The 19,170-nt window shown below is 46.2% G+C and overlaps 1 protein-coding gene across 4 annotated transcripts in view; it reads right to left on the bottom strand.

Moving 5' to 3' along the window:
- The window catches only part of NCK2 (NCK adaptor protein 2), a 153,740-nt gene extending 142,759 nt beyond the window's left edge, over positions 1-10,981 (bottom strand). For 2 of the 4 annotated variants that reach the window (XM_060610032.3, XM_060610039.3), the window contains exon 1: positions 10,654-10,981. The gene's annotated coding sequence lies outside the window, so the exon portion shown is untranslated. The remainder of the gene's footprint in view (positions 1-10,653) is intronic. The other 2 variants (XM_060610024.3, XM_060610014.3) reach the window with 1 other exon arrangement.
- Between the last annotated feature and the right edge of the window lie 8,189 nt (positions 10,982-19,170).

The following is a 19,170-nucleotide window of genomic DNA, read 5'->3' as shown; positions in this document are numbered from 1 at the left end:
TGAAGTTCAAACCGAGGCTAGCTGCTAATGAAGTTCCGAAAGATACTGTGATTCCAGCTCCTATTAAAATCACAAGTCAAGAAGTTACTGAATAAAGGCAAACATTTTACTTTCAGGGAGGAGACATACATACACAAAGCAGGAAGGAAGTCCAGAGTCCGCAGCTTCTGGATTAGAGCAGCTCACACACACGACCCAGACCCCATGCACTGCTGAGGGCATGGGCCTGGGGATCCCCTTGGCCACTCACAAGACCCCCGGGGCTAGCCACTGCCCAGTGACCCGCACTTTTCTCATTCACTCAGTGGCGTAGTGACCACACTTGCCTCCCTCCACCCCTGTTGTAAGAATCAAACAATAGGAGCCTGCAAAGAACAATTAGATAGGTTACATTGTTTTAGAGCTCATACCTAGAAGGTTCAAGTCTGTCAGAAGGAGTTACTGTTAACCTTTCAGAGGTCCTCCCCAGTCCACGTGAGGATGTGAGCATTTAGAAAAAAGAAAGGACTGATTGTGCCTTTTAACAATCTTCACTAAGAAAAATTCAAAGACTTACAAAGTGCTGATTTTGTGTTTATCCCCATAACTGAACAGGAAGAGAGAAGAAGCAACAAAAAAGGAAGAGCAGTATAGCAGGAAGTGATTTATACAAAATAGATCTAGATATAGCCAAGGAAACTTCTAATCGGCCACCCTCTTAATTTCTGGGCTCATTGGACTCTGTCAAGTCAGAGTCTACGTCTGAAGAGAAAAAGAAGTAGAGACATCAACATCATACTCCAGCCCAGCTAATAGGCACCTACGCCACTAACCTGGACAGAGACTAACAGCCAAATTATAATTTTCTCTTTCCGTTTCCCTGGATAAGGTCTCATTTGCGGTATTTTCGTTCGCTCTCCCCTGAAGAGTTTCTTTTTCGGAACTATACAAAGATGGAAATGAAACATTTGAAAGCTAACAGATGTGACCAGTCCAATGATTGTCAGGTTGAACCTAGAATCTTACGAACTTTAGCCATAACAACTACAAAAAAAATTTTTTTTTCCTATGGATAGCCACCGATTAAAAGGATTCTGAGCTAGGCAGACAGATTTGGAGTGGACCAAACTCTGAAAATTGACTAGTTATTAAAAACAATTGACAAGGGACTCCATGACTTCCTTGTAAGTGGACATTCTAAGGAGAGTATGTTTTTATCACAGTTCAGCTAGATTTCAAAAGGTTTCCTACAAATCGACGTTTTATACTTACATGGTCCAAACATGGAGAAGTACACAATTTGAAAAACCAACATATGCCACACTTCACCAACAGTATTAAAGATAAACCGTGGTTAAGTCAGTTATATTAAAGGAGGTTTCTCCTTTATATAATTACAAGATGTATAAATACTGTCTAGCTCTCTAAATAGATATTTTTCATGTTTATAAAAATGGATGAAAAAAAATTATCTCCATATGGGCAACTGTGTGAAAGAATACATGTGCCATTAATTTAAGGATTTGAGCAAAGGAAGGAAGCGTTCACTGACATGAAGGTTGCTGAAATACTGACATCCTGGGCCAGTAGATTTTCTGGGGTGGGAGCTGCCCTGTGTATTTCAGGATGCTTAGCAGTATCCCTGGCCTGTACCCACTAAGACACCAGGCACACTCCCCCGTCAAGATAATTGGAAAATGTCCCCAGACACTGCCAAATGTCCATATGGGCAACATCACCCCCAGCTGAGAACCACTCATCTATATATAGGACTGGAGGTCCAATTCTCAATTAAGTTTTTAAAAATATTAACAATTAACATATTTGCCAAAGTGAAGTGCTCTTATTTCTTGATCCATACCTAACAGCCAGTTAAGACCCCAAAATGGATGGGGATTTGCACATATTAGTATGCCATCATGTTAAGCACGTATTTTCTTCCTTCAACATGTAACCCTCACCGACCTGAGACATGGACAAAAAGGGAACCTACCTCTGTTTTTTGAAAGGTGGAATGAGCCTTCCTGACCAGCGCTGAGGGAGTGGCACAATCAAGTTTAAGCAGCAACATATTAAACACCTGAGCCTTAAACTAGGCCACATCAAGTGGGCTTCCGTTCTACCCAGGCATGCTTCAAAGAGAAAATTATGATGGCCAGCTGAGTGTCATCTCTCCCCTTTTTCTGTTTAGAGGATAACGGCGTGGTTTGCTTACAGTCGCCACTGGGTCTCACCTACTGAGCCATCTAAAACAGACCTACTAAGGAAACCATGGGAAGGCAAGAGATGGCTTAATAAAGGGGTGGCAGGAGGAGCTCCTAGTTAGGAGCTAGGGAGGGCCAAGGAGGGCAGAGGGCCAAGGAGGGCAGTAACCAAAGCACGTAAAGGAAAAACCATATGCATGCTGGTAATGGAGACAGATGGAAAACTGACTTTAAGATAAATGGTCAGGGCGGGGGTGTACACGAAATGAGTCGCATGCAAAGGTGAAACATGGAGGGGAGAAGTGAAAGGATGCAAAGAACGATCTGCTTTTATATCTGTCTTGCCAGATATTGTTCCTAAATAGGTTTCTTTAAAAAGAGGGGGGCTGATGAAAATTCACTATTCACCTACGTCAAATTTCCTGCAACTGTCTCTAAAATAACTCCTTGAATCCCTGGTTATTTCTTGATCTCTTAAAAATTCTCCAGCAGCTTGCAGTTTTTATGTCAATGTCCCCGAGCTGGTTTCCATCACTCAGAGCAGTAAGAGGGCATTTTATCACCCATTCAGACCTCTCCCCATCACCCCCACCCAACACAAACAAGACTTGCAAACAGGGAAACAAGCTTTTAGAGTGATTGTCCTTAAAATGGACACAGCTGGCAGGAGAGAACAGGCACTGCTCTTCTCTTCTGCAGCCAGGCTCATAAGTGACATAATTAAAATACTTGTTGACTTGCAGACATCCTTAAATATTCAGCCAAAATTCATAAGATATTAAAACTGAGCCCCATCCTCTAAGGAAAATCAATGCAGACATTGATGGGCTTTGTCTGGTAAGACAGCCACTGGCACTTTCTAGGCATCTCGCTGCGACTTCAGCTTCTGGTAACATTTCTTACTAGCTGGCCACCCCCACTGCTGCTGGGAGAATTATTAAGCTTGTTTAAATAAATAAATCTTTGCTGCTGCTCCTCCTGGAACATGCTACATACAGAGCTGGCCAGGGGGAGACAGCTGGACAGCAAATCTAAGACTGTGAATTCAAAGAAGCTGCCCAAGGTGTGGACCATCTGAAACCACTGTGTTCCTGAGTCTTAGGACAGACATATGGATACTTCTCCCAACAGGGGCACCGGACTCTCGGTTCTATCTCAGTTCCACCTGCTCTGGGCAAAAGCTAGCCAATGCTCTGAGAGCCCCTAAGGGCCTTCCAAACACAGAAGGGTATATTAAGGACGGTCTTACTTGGAATGATTACCAATGTCAAAGCTCCCATTGGAACCTTGTTAGAGAAGCCTTCCAAAAATCCAGACTGACACTTGACCTGGCCCCTCTCATGATCCAAGAAGTACATTTTCAAAGCCATTTTGGGATTCTTTGAGACCTGCACAGATCTCACAAAAGCACAAAAGAAAAGGATTTGGTGTGTTGGGCTCCAAGGCTCCAAGTACCTACCGACCTACCTTCTCTTTCTAACATGAACTCATTAAGAAAAAACAGCAGCAACTGACAATGACCTCCCAAAAGATATCCCAACAAAACAAGCACTCAGGAACTAAGTGGAAGAACAAGAAAACTCAGTCCTGCCTCCTCAGTCCCCACAGTGGTGGAAATTGGGTGGGGAGCCCCCCACACAGCCATTTACAAAGGAGCCAGCTGCAGAGACCTGCACAATAGTACCTGCACGCAGGCTTGTGGGCCACTCTCAAATTAAAATACTGCTACTGTCATCAAACAGAGAAACCTCCTCACTCACCCCGTGTTATACTGCAAATCCCTCAACAGTGGTTCTCAACGTGTGGCTCCCATCCCATCGCAGGCCACCTGAGAACTCAGCAAAAAAGCACATCCTGCGGGTCAGACCCTCTGGGGTGAGCCCAGCGATCTGAGGTCTAAGGCAAGCCCTCCGAGGGATACTGATGCCCACCTCAGAGCTGGAGAGTTTGCCCATCTGAGGAGCAATGGCCCGTGGTATGCAGCAAGGAGGGGCTGAGAGGAGAAGCAAGGCCAAGGGTGCCCAGTCATGCTCCTCTGTGACCCTGCACAGCTAGCCGTTCATGACCCCTGGGGCAGCTGTATTTATTATGTCTTTCCCAAGTTCAGGGCTTCCTCCACTGCCTGGCTGATACAAGAAGTTCCAGTATGAACTGATACCCAAGCTCCACTCTTTATCGATGGTTTTCCATCAAGGTTTCTCAAATCTTATACCTAATAAAAGTTTATGGCTCTGTTTATGTATTTTCAGAGACATCTTAACGAAAAGACGGTGGCCTAGCTTCGTCGATAAGAGCAGAGACTCAGAAGTCAGCCTGAGGTTGAGTTCCACATCCACCATTTGCTAGCAGTATCTACACCTAATTTTTGAGAGGATTCAATGAGTTATTACTTTGTATAAAGTGCTCAGACCAGTAATCACAACATGAGATTGTGTGTGCGTGTGTTAACAGATAAACTAACGATCACTAAAGAAAATACGATTTTAGCTTGTGTACTTCTAAAGCACTTAATGTACATCAGAAATATGTTGGACACTAATACCCAAAAGTTATTTTAAGTTGGCAACTTACCCTCGAGAATTCAAAACACATTTTAAAAATATCTGTAAACTGGACAAAGTATTTTGATTACATGTAACCAAATCTGACTTTATTAAGCGCAGGAAATAGTACATTATTCCCTAGATCTACAAGGGTGAGACCTTGCCCGCTAAGGAATAATAATTGCCATTACTATTATTCTGAATTGTTCCCATGCTGTCTCCTTAGCTATCTCAACTTTGAGACACACAGAAGAGATGAAGCTGAAATCCTAAAATGAGTACAGACCTGTCCTCTGCAATATGGCAGCCACTACTAACCTCAAGAGGCTCTTGGCCACTCCAAATGGAAAGAAGGAATGTGGTGTGCCAGAAATACAGAATACATGCCAGATTTCAAAGACTGCACACAAGCAAAACAAGGTAAACTATCTCATTAATAAGGTTTTATATTGATTACACGTAGAAATAAAAATATTTTTGACCTATTGGGTAAGATAAAAAATATAAAAATTAATTTCATGGGGGGCACCTGGGTGGCTTAGTCAGTTTAAGCATCTGGCTTCGGCTCAGGTCATGATCTCGTGGTTCATGGGTTTGAGCTGCTGGGCTCTGTGCTGACAGCTCAAAGCCTGGAGCCTGCTTAGGATTCTGTGTCTCCCATTCTCTCTGCCCCTCCCCCGCCCTAGCTCTCTGTCTCTCTCTGTCTCTGTCTCTCAAAAATAAGTAAACACTAAAAAATAATTAATTTCATGGGGCACCTTGGTGGCCCGGTTGGTTAAGCATCTGACTCCATATGGGCTCAGGTCACGGTCTCGAGCCCCACGTGTGAGGCTCCCAGCCCACGGGGAGCCTGCTTGGGATTCTTTTTCTCCCTCTCCCACTGCCCCTCCCCCGCTCCCACAAATTCACAGCAACAGCAGGCCCAGAGGGGACAGCGTGGCCCTCCCACTTGGCTCTCTACAGCTTGGGCCAGGATGGGCTTTCATTACCATACAAACCCAATGCTTTCCCTATAGCTGATATTTTATCTTGTTCCTGATACCAAAAAAAACCTACATGTACTGAGGTGAAGCATCCATAAATGGATTAAGTCAGCACTGATTTCTCTCCTTAATCATTCTACCTAAAACCTGACCAGCATCTAAAAGCCCAGTGCCCAGGCTCCTTCCCTATTTGGAGGTTGCATGACCAATAATGAACTGCCATCCCCTCCTTAGGTCTGCTCTATAACCATCCCTGGCAGGTGTTCTCCAATCAGCAGATTCCAGATTTGGATGAGGGAAGCAATAGGACTTTCTAAAACAATCAGCCTTGTTTTTGAACACAGCGTTACTGTTATGAACTGTATCCCCAATATTCATATGTTGAAGCTCCATCCAACCCCCAAAGTGGCTGTTTGGAGACAGCCTTTGAGGAGGTAATTATGATTCTTAGGGTGGGGCCCTAATCCCACAGGACTGATGACCTTATAAGAAGAGGAAAAGCCACCAGACTCTCTGCAAGCAGAAAGGAGAGAGCACACAAGGACACAATGAGAAGGTGGCCTTCTGCAAGCCAGAAGAGAGACTCACCAAGAACTGAAACTACCAGCACTTTGATCTTGGACTTTCCAGCCTCCAGAACTGTGAGAAATAAATTTCAGTTTTACACCCAGTCTGTGTGCTTCTGTTACGGCATCCGGAGCAGACCGAGATACAAACTAAGAGTGAATAAGCACATTTCAACTTGCAGAGCCTTTCCAAGGTAATGCTGGCTCCCAGCAATGAAGCAAGGACAACAGCTCACTGTAACCGCTCCTGCCTGCCTCCCCTGAAACGGCTCGTCTTCAGAGTCAGCTCACATTAGAGAATCTGCTCCCACCACTATCTGCTCACATGTGCAACATGGCAAAGGCATCCACGCAAGGTCTACGATGCTTCACTTCATTAGTGGTACATGCTATTAGATCAACAGCCTCAGAAAAACATCTATCCAGCACTCTTTTGGCGTTCCTTATCTACTGCCAGCTTAGCAGGGCCAAGGGCTCTGGAGGGCAGGACTTATACTCAAGTTCAAGCTCCATCATCCCTGGGGTTGCCCCTGAGCTCTAGTCTCCTCACAGAGAAATAAGGGCCAGAGTCCATTTTACCATGATATGCCAAATATTAAATAGGATGGCCTTTGTGGAAAGCAATCCGTAAACTATACATTAACATACGAGTTAGTATCTATTATTCTTACCTGACTATCGCACTTTGGGGCTTCATTTAAGCACTGACCAGCAAAACTATCTCAAGAGGAAACTGTAATATTTAAACTCCAAATGCCCTTGAAGCTTCTCCTTTTAAAACCAATAAAAATACAAGCAGGAGAAAAAAGTAAGGTGGAAATGACTAATTAACGTACCAGGCCAGGAGGACAAACGCTTTGCCCAGAGTTTCCAATTCAAGTTGACACGGACAATCTACTGAAAAGTAATATATGCAGCCAAACCACCAGGTGGGTGTGCAACTGGGTTTGTTTTTTGTTCGTTTTTTTTTTGTTTTGTTTTGTTTTTGTTTTTTTTTTTTTAAGTTTAGCTTCAGGACTATAAATGATGCATTTGACCAAGAATTTACCAAATGGAGAGGCCACCAGACCAAATTCACCCAACTGTCCAGACATCCTGGGGACAAAGCCACCCACGAGGTCAGAGGTTCTGAGCAGAGGTACAAAGATTCTGGAGATCTTTTATTACTCACGTTTCAGTGGAAACAAGAGCCCTAACTGCCCAACAGGCTCAGCATTCAATATTCATGTGTTTAATATTTGTTGGGCATCCACATGTATAAGATATGAACACAAGAAACCACAGGGCAGATGGTGACATGTGGGTGTGTGTGTGTGCGCGCGCGCGCGTTGAGGGGTATAACTTGCTAAAGCTGATTACACCTTCAGAAATATACGTACTTTGGGATCTGTTCAAAGTAAAATAAAGGAAAAGAAAGAACACTCTAATTTTTACGACTGTGTTACGAAAGCGGCCTAAAGACATAAGAAACTATTTTTACTTAAGCTGCATACTTTTGACAACCGGTTAAAAGGCCATCTTGACCCCTTTCGAAGTTGCCTGAACTCAGGCATCTAACAACATACATGATAGCATTTGTAGCTTAGGCCCTGTAAAAACATGCCATGAAGGGTTTCCATCACACATCTGAGGAAAGAGAAACAATTTGGAAGCGCCATTTGCTCTCCCTCTGGATGGGAAGACTAATTCCCTAAGCCTCTGGGGTGAGTCGTGGGGAGTTTCCAGTTCATTTGTGAAAAGAGTTTAGCTTACAAGTTTCCCCAAGCATTGTCCACTGCCCTCCCGTGCAGTTGCAGCAAGCAATTTTCAGCTCCTCAGCTAGACCAGCCTCGTTTTTAATGATGGAGAATCATGTCCACGAGCGCTCTCTCCCCAGCGCACACTGTAAGTCAGTCTGGGCAGTGAGAAGCCTGTGTGTCCCAGAGAGCAACACAGCCTCATTTAGCCAAGGCAAATTAAGCTAATGCAAGTGATCAAGTAAAGGACTACAGGTTATTCCAGGCAATCAGGGAGTCTTTAGGGTATTTTAAAAGGTTATCTAGTTTGTGCTCATGCAAGGAAGATTTCCGGTGTATTTAATATGGATGATAGTGCCTTTCTCAAATACTGTGTACATAAGATCTGCTGTTGGTTGCAAAACCTCAATAATCCCCCAATGCAAATGACAGGGCAGGGTCACTGATTTCAGAGATGAAGAGAATTTAAGCATACAGCACGGAATAAAGCAAAACTCAAAGCCTGGAAACTGAGCCCAACTATTAGAAATGCACCTTACATAAGCCCCGCCCATTTAAAAAAAGGGCCAGTTTCGGGGCGCCTCGCTGGCTCCCCAGTGGAGCATGAGACTCGATCTCGTGGTCTGAGTTCAAGCCCCACGTTGGGTGTAGAGATTACTTACAAATAATATCTTTAAAAATAAGTATAAATAAATAAATAAACAAATGTTTAAAAAGGGCCACCTTCTCCACAAGTGGGCAGAGGTGGGTGATGGAGTGCTCAGTTGTAAGGGTGGTGATCTGACACTCAATTTCATACTAAACTCAATGATCAGTGGTGGCGTCTGTTTAGGTTAACAGCGCAGATGCTGGGAGCCCAGGTGAGGCCTCCAGGAGAGGAAGCCAGAGTCAGGCACCTCCCACAAGCTCCCCACTTGCTTAAAGTTCTCAATTTCAGCCTCAAGGAGCTGCAGCCAGATGACCACAAACGTCCGGCCTTTTTCTCCAATCAAAAGTGCATATCTAATCAACCTCAAGGGGAGAATTCATTAAGGTAGGATTTTCCCTTGTGGGTCACTGCTGCACAAGCACCATTAACACCCGTTTTTCAGGAAATCCCTGCTCCCAACACTTAAAAACCTACATCAACAGCTCCCTCTCCCACTTAAGCCCATTTCTTCTCCGAGCGTCCACAGACTGCCGTTCTCTTTATACAAAAACCGCACACGCTTGAATCCTGTTATTAATTTACCCATCTATCGAGGAACGCCCGGTTAGAGAATTAAGAGAGTATTCAGAAGCAAAGTTTAGATCTGTTTTGATAAGTTAAAGTAGCCCTGCTTAATTTCATGTTCGGTCATTTCAAGACTTGAAAAGCACTGCTGCTAACAATATCAAACGCAGTGGTATGAAACACACCCGAATTATTTTCATTCCTACCCAAATCCCTTCCCAGAAGCCGGGAGACGCTGGGGATGGGCCCGGACGGGCCTCTCCTGCCTGCAGGTCCAGGGCGAGCCATACCCCCCGGCCTCGCTGGTTCAGTTTCTGTTTGGGTCAACAGAAGGAGGGGCCGGCGAGATTTTTAAGCTCCTGGGGCCCACCACTGGGGCCTGCTCATTCCCTTATGCAGACACAAACTTGGCAGATTCAGCCTTAAACCTGTTGGCAAAATAAACAAAACCAAATAAAGGGGAAACTGCCAACCGGAATTGTCTGAAGTGATACAGGCCCACTCTACACGCGTTCCTGCTTTGTCCCTGAAGCTGTTAACAATGCTAAAGTCAGGTGCCTGATGTTCCTCGGCCAATAACCCCCAGCATCCCGCGCAGACCTTCCAAGGCGATCGTTATTGTCTCCAAATTAAAGCGTTTTGCAAATTAGATACCTCCGCACGATGCCACGCTAACTGCACTCACAAGGGAGTTGCCTTCAATGCCTTAAAAATCGCACACCAAATTCTTCCAGAACCACTTGGTGGTTAAATCGCCCTGAATAAACCGAGAGGGCAGAGCGATGTGAGAAACTTTCTTTCAGGTGGCTGTAAAAGAGTCATGTAAATCTGGGACAGGACGCAGAGCCTGGAACCCGTCACAAAGCGCCCCTCGCCCAGTCGAGGACCTCCTTTATGCGATGTGACAGCAGCTTTGTGCGGGATCGTAAATAGTTGCAATAAACACAGTTAAGTTCTCCGGGCCGAGCTCGGCCTCCCGCGTCCCTGCGCTGGGGCCGCGCGAAACGGGCTATTCTTCCCGGGGACTCACGCCCCGGCGACCCCGGCCACCGCACGGTCCCACGCCTGCTCCTGGCTCCGCGCCCGCCACCCGCTCGCAGGCCAGGCGACCCCACGCGCCCGGGGTGGTCTCCGGTCCCGGGAACGCGCCGCCCAGGCCCCCGCGCCCTCCCGCGCCCTCGCCGGCACCCCCGCCCCCAGCGCCGGCCCGGAGAAGGTGGGGGGTGCCTGGAAGGCGGGCGGGAAGGTGAGGAGCCGGGAGGTGCCGGGCAGTTGCGGCCGCGGGGGGCCAGGCCGCGGCGGGGCCGAGGGCACCGGCGGGGCGCCGAGGGCACCGGCCCCCCTCCCCGACCCCTCCCCGGGCGCGCGCCAACTCCGCCGCACGGCCCAAGTTCGCGGCTCCCGCCCGGAGCCCGCCGCCAGCGCTTACCTCGCCGTGGGCCGCCCGCCGAGGCCGGAGGGCAGCGGCGCGGGTCCCGGGGCGGCGGCCGCACAGCGCCCGCCCAGGCGCCGCTCTTTGTCTGCGCCGCTCCCTCCTCCCGCCGCTCGGCGGACGCTGCCGGCCCGGGCGGACCCCGCCGGCCCGGCCGCCGCGAGCCTCCCGCCGCCGAGCCCTCCCGCCGCCTGCCGCCCGCTCGGCCGCGCGGCTCCGGCCTGACGATCCCCGCGGCGGCGGCGGCGGCGGCGGCGGCGGAGGCGGCGGCGACCCTCCCCCGGCGCGCTGCGCCCGCCTCCTCCGCGCGCTTCCTCCTCCTCCTCCTCCCGCCGCTCCTCCCCGGCCGCGCCGCGACACCGCCCAGGGGCCGGCCCAGGCCCGCGCGCGGGGCGGGGGCCAGACACCCACCTGGGGGCGCGCAGGCAGAGCCGGGGCTCGCGGCGCGGCCGGGCTCGGGCACGGCCCGGACTCCCGGCGCTCCGGTGCGGCGGGAACCGGAGGGGGGGGGGGGGGGGGCGCGGGACCGGGGCGCGGACGCGGAGCAGAGGTACCCGCTCCCCAAACTGCCCGCTCGGGGAGTGCGGTAGCGGGGGGGTGGGGGGGTGGCGAGCGGACTCGAGAGGAAATAAAGGCAGCAACTTCCAGCCTCGAGTGACTGCCGGGTGGCCTTTCCATCCTCTTTTTGTTTGATTTTCTTATCACGACGCTCTAGTTGTTTGGCGACCGTCCTCCTCCCGGAAGCATTCCCACGGCACTCTCGGCAAAGGAGGCCTGTTGTCCATCAGAAAAGTGACTTACATAAAAATGTCACTTCCTTTCTGTAATTGCTTCTGGGCATTTTTATTTATTTGCCTTGTATCTATTTACTTTCCCAAACAGACACTTTAGTACTCCATCATTCCCGTCGGAAGCACTTCTTAAGAGGAGGAGAGGAAACTCAGCCCTGCAGCCTGTGGTGCCTGAGGTCCGGCTCAAGCACACCCACCAGGCAAAATCCTGTAAGGAGCGGCCCCAAGGTGGGCGCCAGAAGGAGCTGTCCTTAGTAGTGGGACTGGTCCGGTCACCTGGCCACACGTAGGGGCTTTCCTGGAAACAAATTTGGAAGATCAAAACCCAGGAGAAGGGGAAAGACAAGTTTTCCTTTAACAGGGCATATGCATCCAGATGTCTGTTCTCCAATCGCCTTCCCAGATGGCTTCCCAAAAGGAAATCCTACTATTCAAATGATTCTGATTTCCTGGCGGAATAGCCTGGATCCATGTTAATGAGATTCTTTCTTAGGCTGCTGGCTTCTCATTATTATTAAAGCAATAATAACTTACCCAAGGTGATGAGGCTGTATCATCTGAATCATTCATCCCCTGCTTTGTTCCCCAACCAAGTAGGGTAGCTAGAGCCAGTATAACTTTGATGTCACAGTATGGTGTTTGACTCTCTGCTTCTTCAAGTGTGGACCCTTGCACAGGTGTTTCTTAACCGATCTAAAATCTATCAAATGGAGAGATCACATTTACTTAGCTCCTATGTCTGCCTGTCCCTGGCACACGTCCTGGCCATAGAGAGCCCTCCGTAGGTCACTAGCTGCAAGTAGCTATGATGTACAGAGCAGGGATCTGGATAGCCTCCTTCTTTTTGACCTTGGGAAAAAAACTACCTCAGTTCATCCTTTTGTCTTACTAATAAAGAGAGCAGAATTATGATAAATGGTCTGGCCCAATTTTAAATTAGTTTACCTAAAATACGTGTCATAACAGTGACCCAGTTTTTAACTTGTCTGCTTTGTAAACTGTCGCTGAATCATGGTTCTTGAACTCCTCTTCCTCCTTCCTTCCTTTACAAAGGTGAAGTCCCCAAGGCTATTCTATCTAGAACGCAGTGTCCCTGTCTTAATCCTTAGCCTGTGCAGTTTTCAGAAGCACGTGGCATTTCTGTTATCACCTGAAATTCAGTCATGTTTTCATTTATCTAACATAACTACCTTTCTGACCTTCCCACGTCTGTCCTTATAGAGCATGCTGTCCTTCCAGCCTCTAACAGTAACATTCCCAAAGCAGACTTTGGCGCTTTGCTTTTATTCTAATGTGTGCCTTTTTTTTTAAGTTTATTTCTTTATTTTGAGAGAGAGAGGGAGAGCTAGTGGGGGAGGGGCAGAGAGAGGGAGAGAGAGAGAGAGAGAGAGAGAGAGAGAGAGAGAATCCCAAGCAGGCTCCAAGATGCCAGCCCAGAGTCTGATGTGGGGCTCGAACTCACAAAACTGAGAGATCATGACCTGAGCCAAAACCAAGAGTTAGACGCTTCACCAACTGAGCCACCCAGGCACCCCCCTCCCCGTTTTTGTTTGTTTTTTAAAGAGAGTTGATCTTTGTTTTGTATGCTTCCAGGCTGGATGTTCTGTGATAAACTCCCAGATCTGTAGCCTGTCTGCAGTCTCTCTGGGTGGCTTATTGTCTCTTCAATATCACCAGGTTCAGAATGAAATTTATCTCCTTCCGAAAGTAGCTCCTCCTCCCACGGTCTCAGGCTTGGCCAAGAGTCCAGCAGGCATCTCAGCTCCTGAAGAAGAAACCTCACTGCAATTCCATTTCTTCCTTCCTTCTCTCCAAGCTCTCCCCAAGGACAGTGAGGAGAGGGGACTAGATGACCTCGGGATCCCTCTCAGTCTAAATCGTCATGATTTTGAGTTCTGGTGATCTTGAAACAGCTCTTTGTATCTTCTCCCTTTCCCCTGGCACCATCCAAATTGTTACATTATTACTAATAACACCTCAGGTAACTTTTTAATTCATATACTGTCTGTAACTCACACATGATACATTATCCTCATTATGCACATGAAAAAAACCAAAGCAGAAGGGGTGCCTGGGTGGCTCAGTCAGCTAAGCATCCGACTCCAGCTCAGGTCATGATCTCACGGTTCGTGGGTTCTAGCCCCGCATTGGGCTCTCTGCTGTCAGCACAGAGCCCACTTCGGATCCTCTGTCTCCCTCTCTCTCTCTCTCTCTGCCCACCCTCCCCCCTCAAAAATAAATAAACATTAAAAAAAAAAAAAAAAACGGAAGCAGTAAGTGAAGGAACTGGGGTCAGCACTAGATCCTGACTCCAAAATTCCTGTTCTTTCCAGTACGCCCATTGCCTTCCAACTAGCCCCCCATTACTTGTTTCCCTCCATCCCCCAAATTTATGGTGGCTATCAGCGTCAATGTAACCCTCCTAAAAACTGCTTCTATCTTGCCCAGCCCCTGCTCAAGAACTAACCATGGCTCCCATGGCCCACCACAGTTCCTCAAAAGTTCTCTGACAGCAGAAGACTTGAGCATTTGCTTCCAAGAAGGCAGAGGAACTGAGCCTTAAAAGGCATATTCATTTCTAGGGATCCTCTTAATAAATTACCTTAAACTGTGTGGTTTAAAACAGGGAGTTCATTCTCTCAGAGTTCTGGGGTGCCAGAGTCTGAAATCAAGATGTCAACATGCTTCCTGAGAAAGCAAAGGGCGAATTCTTCCCTGCCTCTTCCAGCTTCTGGTGGCCCCATGTATCTCCTGACTTGTGGAAACATCGCTCCAATCTCTGCCTCTGTCTTCACATGGCCAGATCCCCTGTGTCCTCTGGCTCCCTTCTCTTATAAAAACACTTGCCATTGGGGACATGTGGATGGCTCAGTTGATTAAGCATCCAACTCTTGATTTCAGCTCAGGTCATGATCTCTCACCTCGTGAGATCGAGCCCCATGTCGGGCTCTGTGCTGACAGCGTGGAACCTGCTTGGGATTCTTTCTCTTTGCCCCTTCCCCACTCACTTGCGTGCTCGCTCTCTCTCTCTCTCTCTCTCTCTCTCTCAAAAATAAAGAAATCTTTTTTAAATTTTGTATATAAAAAAACTTGCCATTGGACTTAAAGCCCACCCTAATCCAGGATGGTCTCATCTTAAGGTGCTTGTGCTTACAGCAGCTACAAAGAGCCTTTTAAAATAAGATCACATTCATAATTTCCATATGAACATATCTTTGGGGGCTACCATTCAACCCACCGTAAGATCCAACATGGGGGAGACTATTCTTTCAACCTGATGTTTTGTCTGAAAATGCATGTTTACTCCATTAGTATGCCCTGTTTGTTTTCCTATTGAAATATCTTCAACAACGAAGTATTGAAAGTATAAACTATATAAACCTCCCCCCTGCCACCAAATCACTCCAAGGTGAAACCCTACAACTTATCTTTAGAAGGCCTCTCCAACTTAGTCCTACCACAACAATTTCATTGTTGACTCTGTCCCAACATAAGCTGTTTGCTTCAATCACTCTGCTCCCTGCTCTGTGTGCCCCACTAAGTCACACTAATTTCTGCCTTGACAGCTCAGACACAGGAAGGAATTCCTTGTCCCTTTCCCTTCCCTGAGAGTTGCATTCCAGCTGCCCTCTGGCCCCCTCACTGGACTCATGGGAAACCCAAGGCAAGATTGAAGGTCTTGGGTCAGACTTCAGAGGCCCGCAGCCCCCCTACAAGCCCATGACTTGAGATCATTTAACCTCTCTGGATCTCAAATGGTAGTAACACTGCTCTAACTACTCTTAAGTCATAAGAATTAAGTGAGATCATGTGATGGTGTCTCAACTGTGTGTTTGGCACATGGTAAACACCCATCTCAGCTTTGCTAGGACCTTCTATCATAATGTTCAATTTGGTTAAACATATCTGGTATATTTCTATTTGCAAGGCATTATGAGAGAGAATTCAGGAGAAATAAGGATAAGTTGAGTTTTTAAGCTCAGAGGAAGGATAAGACCAGGACATAAACAACTATAATATAATATAATATAATATAATATAATATAATATAATATTATATTATATTATATTATATTATATTATATAATATTAGTATATCATCATATCATCTCATATCATATCCTATCATGAAAGGCACCAAGTGAAATATGTTCCGGGAGTCAGAAGAGTCTTTAGATTTTACGAAAGGTTGTGGCATTGGGAATGGACCTTGAGAAACCTTGGCTCCCCTCCATCCAGCCCCCTTCCTAGTTTTAGGGAGACTCCTGTCTGAGTTTGGTGGGACCAGAGTGGGCTTCTCCATCTCTCCACTGCCAGAAGCCCTGTAAGAATGAATGGTCTGGGATTGACCAGTAGAACCTTCAAACTCAGGACTTCAAACCTGGGAAGGGTGGCAGAGAGGAGAAAAATGAGATTCAGTTTGTTTTTACTGGAAGGGTCCCAGAACTTCCTTACAGAGGTGTTAACCTGTTTGGTCCTCCCTCCTTCTTCCACCAACTCCAGCTGCCCCCGCAAGCTACTTGATATTCTTCCCATAAATCCCTGTTCTGTTTAAGGTAGCCAGAGGTACCTCCCTGTCTTGCAACCCAAAACCCTGAATGATACAAACAAACTATAGGATTTTGAACGTTGGAGACTGGGAGGAAATTCCTAGTGGAGGGAACTTAGAACCTCGAGCACAGGGCAAATGTGGGCAAATTCCATGGGAACAGGCAATGCCCCCAGCAGAGGATGCCAACCAAGGGTCCAGAGGAGATAAGACCAAGGAGATATGGTAGTTAAGTGCGGGCATCATACGAGCTTGGCGGCAGGATAACTTAATTTGGTGCACATACTAAGGAACACCTAGAGGTGGGAAGAGGGGTGACAAGTTTGCATTACTCAGAGAGGTCATAACTCAAACTAGGGTGGAGTAAATGGATGGAAAGTGGTGTAGGAGAAATTCAGAGCAAAGGCTCATGAGGAATTGACAAGTGATTGGATGTGGGGGGGGGGGGTGGCAGAGGAGAATGGGCATCAAATATAACCTGAGGGTTTGGATGTGGATGTCGGCAAAGATGATGCCAATATCAGTAATAGGAAAGCAGGGTAAACTGGTTTGTGAGGGATAAACATTTCTGGTTTTGTGCATTTACTTAAATTTAACACACGTTACTGCCGACTTACCACACTGAGTTTGTTCTATGGGAGGTGCAGAAATGAGTGAGTCATGGTTCCTGCCCTCCAGTGACTTTTGGCTGGGAGAGGAGCTATTAGTGCTCTGGATCCTGAATACTCCGCTAGGGTAATGATCCGTACTGCTCCTTAACTGTGGCATCCATCCCAGCGTGAATCGGCCCAAGTCTGATTTTCCTCTGCAGCTCCAGCACCTTGGTCCTCTGGACCCAGTATGAGCAGACACTACATAGATCTGTAGTCATGGATGGAAATTCCACACCTCTGTGAGTTGGCCAAAGGGAACAGAGGACTGTGAGTGTTAGTGTTGAGACCTGAAAAGCGGCCTTTATGAATTCACCAGAAAGAATTTCAAAACAAGAACTTGCAGATTTCAGTATTTCATATCCACACTAGCATAGGGGGACGGGACAGAAAGACGAGTCTGAAGATGACGTGATAATTTCTTACCCAAATTCCTAAGTACCTTCCCGTTACCTCCTCAGAGTCAAGAGGGGACAGGCTAGAAACCCATCAAATCCATCTCTCAGTGACCCGTGGGATGAAGTTTTTTCCAAAAAAAAAAAAAAAAAAAATCACAAATACGAAAAAAAAAAAAAAAAGAAGAAGAAGAAAGAGAAGAAAAGAAAAAAGCCATTTTCTATGTCTTCTCAATGCAATTCTCCTACTTCCAGCTTGAAACTATGATCTGGCCTTCAGGAAGCAGCAATGCATTACCTAATTATTTAAATAAAAGAAAAACAGGTGAAGTAATAGTATAAAGCTAGGTACAATTCAGGGTAAAAAGAAAATGAAAGACAAGTAAGTGTGCTGAAACACTATCCAATCTTTCCTTTGCATTTTGTCCGGGAATGGTTACTGTGGTAATAGACATATACATTATAACTTACAAACTTGAAGAGTGCTTGCTCCAAAATGTAAAAATGACCAAACTTTAAATTGTTTGTGATTATTAGCAGCAGGGAAGAATTAATTTTACATGGGAAAACTTTTAAGAGAGCTCCATAACTTTAGAAAAGCTAAGAGGATTTTACTCAAATTTCCATTTTGAAATCTGCCTTTAGGTGAATATCACATATGAAACATTTCTGTTAGATACAATAAACCCCCAATTAATCAGGATGCCTCAGGAGGGAGGTGTTCTGCTAAATTAAATTTTCATTTTGGGTAAGGATTAACCAGAAAGCCCCTTTAGCTGGAGCATAAATTGAAATTAAATATATATATATATATGTATATATATATATATGTATATATATATATATTGCAAGCCGATATCTTACCTTAATACATGCAGTATAGTAAGTGAAAAGAGTCTTTCTTTGATGTTGGGGTGCCCATAAAGCCTGAGAGTCATCATTCTGAACATGCATCCTAATTTTACAGTGCCAAATGTATAGAAAATTGGGTAGACGCTGCACTGAGTCAGAGCCACGTGCCAGAATGACTTTTTAAAAAATTAATGAAATTCATGTGTTTTACTGCACTTGTTACTTTTTTCCCAAAAGAGGGGGATTTCCAGTTAACAAGGGTTCCAGTTACCTACAGGCTGGTTATTCAATTTTTTAAAAATGTTTATTTATTTATTTTGAGAGAGAGAGAGCACACAAGCACATGAAAGAGTGGGAGGAGCAGGGTATGGCGCAGAGAGAAAGGGGGAGAGAGAATCCCAAGCAGGCTCTGGGCTACGAGAACAGAGCCTGACTCCAGGTTCAATCTCATGAAGTGTGAGATCATGATCTGAGCCAAAATTGAGTCAGACAGTTAACAACTGAGCCACCCAGGTGTCCCTATTTATTATCTGTCTGTTTTAAAAGGGAAGACTTCTGAAATATAAAGCAATTCTCAACTAGAGAATTGCAGAATAGAATGGTGCTTTTATTAATGAAGTTCTTTACTAAAACACAAATAAATTAATGAGAAAGTATATTGTAGAAATGCTGTGATGTGATACCTCTTTCACTTTGCTGTTTATGCCGCACCACTCAGAACAGCTCTGTGGTCCATGTATTTGATGGAAAATTTTATGGAAATGGCTGTTTAAGAAATGATCCTGGGGGGTGCCTGGGTGGCTCAGTCGGTTGAGCATCCGACCTCGGCTCAGGTTATGATAACTTGGTTCATGAGTTTGAGCCTTGTGTCAGGCTCTGTGCTAACAGCTCAGAGCCTGGAGCCTGCTTTTGATTCTGTGTCTCCCACTCTCTCTGCTCCTTCCCCCCTAAAAAAATAAACAAACATTAAAAAGAAAGAAAGAAAGAAAGAAAGAAAGAAAGAAAGAAAGAAAGAAAGAAAGAAAGAAAGAAAGGAAAAAAGAAAGAAAGAAAAGAAAGAAAAAGAAAGAGAAAGAAAGGATCCCACGTAGTGTCCTACCTGGTAGTCAAGGGCGCTCTCCCTTCTGAAAGCAGTCTCCATTCAGTATTCAGTAAACTCCGCTTGGACTTCCCCTTACTCCCCACACTGCTGCTGGGGCATTTGGCCAAGAATGCCTTGATTTGTAATCATTTATGTCCTTATGATATTTAAGCCTGACAAACTGATGAAGGGCAAG

Source organism: Panthera onca, chromosome A3 (assembly GCF_046562875.1).
Source record: "Panthera onca isolate mPanOnc1 chromosome A3, mPanOnc1 haplotype 2, whole genome shotgun sequence".
Classification (NCBI taxonomy): domain Eukaryota; kingdom Metazoa; phylum Chordata; class Mammalia; order Carnivora; family Felidae; genus Panthera; species Panthera onca.
The sequence above is the reverse complement of the archived record's forward strand: the minus strand, read 5'-3'. Positions and strand labels throughout refer to the sequence as shown.